The sequence below is a fragment of the Sinocyclocheilus grahami genome, unplaced genomic scaffold, assembly GCF_001515645.1.
Source record: "Sinocyclocheilus grahami isolate Dianchi unplaced genomic scaffold, SAMN03320097.WGS_v1.1 scaffold1636.1, whole genome shotgun sequence".
Taxonomy (NCBI): domain Eukaryota; kingdom Metazoa; phylum Chordata; class Actinopteri; order Cypriniformes; family Cyprinidae; genus Sinocyclocheilus; species Sinocyclocheilus grahami.
The window spans coordinates 85,754-91,599 of NW_015506815.1; positions in this window are offsets into that span (position 1 = coordinate 85,754).

The window sequence follows — 5,846 nt, forward strand, 5'->3', positions numbered from 1 at the left end:
AGCTTAAGCAGCAAACTTAGCAAAACACAAAATGTATGTCACTGCCAAAACTTTTGGCCATGACTGTATACGTGTACAGTTGAATTAATTCAATTCAAGTTTATTTGTATAGCGCTTTTCACAATACAAATCGTTGCAAAGCAACTTTACAGCAAATTAAGTTTCTACAATATTTAGTGGTAGCTTATCAGTGGTGACTGTCAGTTAATGTACATATGGCAGAAATGTAAGGAAAAATCAATTAAAGACGTAATCAAACAGACGATAAACACTATTAACAGCAATTATAATATGATGCAATCAAACTTATAGCAAAATGTGGTAGTTCTGTATGTTGTTTCAGGGTTGGCATCATCTGAGGTCCTCTGAGGGGTTGCATCATCTCTTCTCAGGTGTTCTGGATCCAGACTGAAGCTTGTGTAAATCCTAGTTACCACGGGATGTCAATCCCAGCAGAAACAGAGAAACAAATAGACATAATTAGCGTAGCTGCTGTTCCAACCAAGTGACATTGATTTGTTTAACCCAGACTAAAGAATAATAATGTGCATTTGATCAGATATAACTGCAGTACTAGATTATGAGATGCATTATTTGAATGCTTGGCCAAAGAGACGTGTCTTTAATCTAGATTTAAACAGAGAGAGTGTGTATGAACCCCGAACGTTATCAGGTCAGATTATTAGGTCAGTAAATGCAAGTCCTAATGCATCATTTGTATTATCAACGTGAATGTTAAAATCTCCGACAATTAGCGCTTTATCAACAGTAACCAATAGGTCTGAGAGGAAATCTGCAAATTCTTTTAGGAAATCTGTATACAGCCCTGGTAGTCTATACACAGTAGCCAGAGCAAGAGATAAGATAGATTTATTTTGCATATTTGACAGTGTAACATTAAGCAGAAGTATTTCGAATGAGTTTGAGAATATCACTATATATTGTTGCAACACCGCCGCCACGACCAGTCTGACGGGGCTCATGCTTATAACAGTAACTTGGTGGAGTAGACTCATTTAGACCAATATAATCATTTGGTTTTAGCCAGGTTTCAGTCAAGCAGAGTTCATCAAAACGATTATCTGTGATCATTTCATTTACAATAACTGCTTTGGGTGCGAGTGATCTAATGTTTAGGAGCCCAAAATTTAAAAATGGTTTTTGTTCATTTATTTAAAAAAATTTTGGTTTAATCACGATCAGATTTTTTCTAGATCCTGCATTAAATGTATATTTTGACCTCACTATTCGGGGAACAGACACAGTCTTTATAGATTGTACAGCTCAAGTACTTCTATTATTTAAGCGGGTAGAACAAAAGTCATCAGGGCAGTTATTTGAGATTTGGCTTACTAGTCATATGGAGCGCCGGGCCTGTGCAGAGAAACACATGGAGTAGAGGTGGTGGGAGAGTTAGCAGCGTGCTGTATACTTACCCCGGACTTGTAAGCGTCAGCCCGGGATGTTTCCAGCGCGGCTCTCCGCTCTCTCAGCTGGGCCTACCTCTCCACCAGGTCGCGGATCTGCTTCTCCACGGCCTCCAGCACCGAATGTAGCTCAAACATGTCCTCACCTGCACTCAAAGGTAGACACACATCCGCCATTAAAGCAAGTAACAGTGAATAGAGTATTAGCAATGTAAGCGAGATTAGTGGCAACAACGCTGGCGATGCTAACGGGCTATATGCTAATAGCGAACTCGGGAAATCAAAATAAAACTAGTGATAACAAGGCGCTCTGATTGTTTTTGTTGTAGAATATGATAGGGGATGTATTCACACGTTATAGAAACGAAAATTATGGTGTATAAAATTGATTTTAAGATAAAAAAAATAGAAGATAAAGAATTAACTTGACGGAGCTCAAACTCAAAACACATCAAGTATAAACTTGCCATCACTATTGGAATGTGGTGAAGTGTAGTTAAAAAGCATCACGTAGATTTGTGTGTGTGATCAGGCATTCCTTCTATAGTTTGTACAGACATTTTTATTAATAAGTCATATCATAGAAGGTTGTGCTCTGTGCATGGCTGATACTGTTTCCACCGCATGAGTTTGTTGACCGAACTGGCAACTCAAACCAATTATGAACAGGTCTGATATGACTCCCTACGTAGCCCCTAAAGGGACATGGTGTTGATAAAAAATTAAAGTTATTTGCATCCTCTTGCAAAACTTTTGCATTCTCTGGCAAAACCTGTTAAGTTATGACAAACACTTGCGGTTTACTTTACAGCTTGCAGTGGTTCAAACAGCTCAGACAGCAAGTCCGGTATACAGTTTATTAATAAAATATACAACGCACAGAAACGCAGATGAGACCAGAATATGAACGGAACATGCAAAGTTTCAAGTTATAATGGTTTTCTCTGGCGGAAAAAATGCTTAAGGTGCAATTTCATATTCTGGGCTATTCTGCTTGTCTGTCAAAAGAATGCTTTAATAAGATTTGGACTGAATTTGGCTCTCCAATGTCACTGTTTTACTACATTAAGCCACATTAAGAGTTTTTCACGTTAAGCATTTTAGAATGTCCCAAATCTGTGCCTTGAACTAAATAACTGACTAAATTTCTTTATACTTGAGTTCTCAAGTTTATACTCAAGTTCAAAATAAAGTGAATAAATAAAAAATGAAATGTACGGAGCTGTCTGAACCACTGCAAGCTGTAAAGTAAACAAGAATGTTTGTCCAAACTCTACAGGTTTTTTTGGTAGTTTATTTCGTTGTTCCCAAAATTTCTCTTTCTGCACCTATTGCCTGAACTGAAAAAGTATGCTTTTAAGTATGTTTTACCCTATGGATTGGAATTCTCTCTAAATGAAATTAAAGCTATAATTTGTGTCTTTTAAAACATTTTTTTTTTTAAATATCATTTGAGAATTGGAGGATGAGTCAATAATATGTAAATGATTGTGTATATGTGTATAAGTTGGCCAGGACACTCATGTAAAAGCGATTTTTAATCTCAGAGAGGTCTTTCCTCATTAAATAAATAAATAAAATTAGTAAAATTAGACAAATATATCTAAGATGATTTCCCTTGTCTAAAGTTTAATAAATGAAGTATTCAAGACAAGCATAATGCAGCCAACCCAAAAAAATTATTCTACTCTGTCCACATAGATGAAAAGTCCTGTAATGATTAGTAGATTTGTTTGGGCAAGAGTGAATATCCTAGACATTTGTCTGAGTGGGAATGGGAATCAGACACTCAGGTTTTCAGTGCTTCTTCGTGCTGTCAGATAATCCAGCTGGCACTCTACCAATGCAGGCACGGCTGTGGAGGAGCTGTCAAATGGCTCTGGTATACAGTTTCAAGACATATGCAAGTTGAGCGCATTTATAAATAGGTCAAAGTCATATTAATGAAGATGGTGTGTGGTGTGAGAAGGAATGCAATCTAAATACACAGCTGTAATGTTTCTTTAATAGTTTATTCAGATGCTTTGAGCTCAACCACCTGATAGTATAAGAAGTCTAAGGTCAAGTCAAGTCACCTTTATTTGTACAGTGCTTTATACAGTACTGATTGTGTCAAAGCAGCTTTACAGTGTCAAACAGCAAAATAGTTTGTCAATAATGCAAGAGTCAAAGAGTCATTTTCAGCTAAAGTCAGTTCATTGATGATTCAGTGATGTCATCATTCAGCTCAGCTCTCTTCCAGTAGTGTCTGTGCAATCAGTCAAGCGTCCCCAACTAAGCAAACCACGTGGTGACGGAAACCCCCCCCCCGCTGTGTGGACATTTGATCGGTTTGTGTGAAATGTTTGGTCTGTCCCAAGTTCATCCCCTGTTAGTTTGTTGTGTGTGTGCCCATTCTTTGTCTGTTTCATTCTCTTTTTATTTTACAGTAAATCATCATGCACGTTCCTTACAGACTGGAAATGAACATGACCTTTTAAATGGCAACCTGGTGGTGCAGGTCTCTGAGTAATAGAGACACAGATGGTGAATGCGATATGAGGTCAAATGTTGACACGGCTTTGTCCTTTAGCAAGGGGTTGAATTGAGAGGCATTTAATTGTAGCAGCAACAGGGAGACACATTCCTTCCGTTTTCCTTCAAGACCCTGAATCTACTTTTGGCAGAAGTGAGAATATTCATGGAATAACAGAGGGCTTACTCAAGAAACACAAGAAGCCAGCAGACCTTATAAGCTCTGGAAAATGTCTTACCCTTTACAGCTGTTCTCTTGATCTTGCTTAAGGTTAATATACATATAAAAATAGATCAAGGTTGTGGCAATTTGTCTTCTGCTGTATCTGAAGCAGTGATGGCAAAGAGATTGTGTGAGATCCAGTGATATGTGTGTTTTGCTTTTTGTTTTGTCTGAGGAACTGTAGAGTATATTCCCATTCAGCATAATGCATTTATTTCAAAAGTAATTAGTAATTAGTTACATTACTAGTTACGTTACTTTTTTCCCCGTTAAATTTATGAAATCCCAGCATACACGCTCCCGACAAATTTTTGTTATTGAAGCATCAACATTCACAGAACACTGTTATTTTAACTAAAGCAAGTGGCTGCTGCGTGCATGGTTTGGTATTACAGAATGCCAGCAAAGAGTGCTGCTTTTATAATCTCTAAAAGACATCTCAGGTCATTATTATAATATCTCACAAATCTCTGTTCTAACACAATAAATATATGCATAATGAATCGTTCATAATGTCTACAATTCGTGTGTTATAATGAGAGGATTCGCTGCACTCTGTTGTGTCAGGTCTCACGGGAGCAGGTCTCTAATCCACTTGCACTTGACTCGACAGCGCGTGCTACATCCTTTTTACAATCTCTAGATTATAAAACACTGCATTCTGTCAGCAATGTAACGCGGCAGTAACGTATAGAGACCTCGGCTTGTAACTATACTCTAATTGCTATTTTGAAAATTATAATGCATTAAATTACTCCTTTACTAAAAAAGTAATCAAATTACAGTAACGCGTTACTAAGTAATGCATTACTGCCCAACACTGGTAGCAAAGTCGGAGTACTGCAGCTATTTGAACATCTAAGCTGCAATAATAATAATAATAATAATAAAAGCAGTGTGTGTGCAAGCACCGAATTCATCGTAAACAACAAAGATGCGGGGCAAGAGATTAATTGGGCAGTGTAGTCAGATTTTTTATTAATGGGAGTTTTTGCGAGATTAAACTGACCTTTTTAGTAGCCTAATGTTGAGAGTTCTTTACTCGCTTTCTGTACACAGTTTATTCCACGTTGTTTTATATCATTTTATTTCACAAGAGAACTTGCGAAGTCTTGATTTACTACTAATGCGTAAAATAGAAAAAGAAATGCATAAACGCATCTCCGACTGTTTTGTCTGTGTAGCCTATAAGAATAGGCCTGTGTCATGCAATAACGGTTTTAATATATTCTATTTAATGACATTGTTAACTGTTTTTATTTATAACATCTGCTGCTTTGCTTCTGTGAAAATGAATAGAGACATCAGCCTTAAACTTTGTTTTTGTCATTTACATCAGTTATATTTGTATAAAATACACGATATATTTTTGTCAGTACATTAATGGCACATTTAGTAAACTGTGGGGGGTTTTTTCAGACCGGAGACCATAATCGTGTAATAATTCATTTGATTATGATATGAAACATCCAATTTTTCTTTCAATAATGTTTTTTAAAGTATTGCAAGAATTTCGTGATACTAAACTTTTTATTAGTTGTCATAGCAAGTGATTTTAAAAGTAGGATCGCTCATTTTTTATAAGATGACTGTAAGGAATTTAACTCATTATTTCTTGATAAGGGAATTAATCATTAATTTTATTTCTAGCTCAGGTTTTGAAAGGACTCGGATCTGAAAAT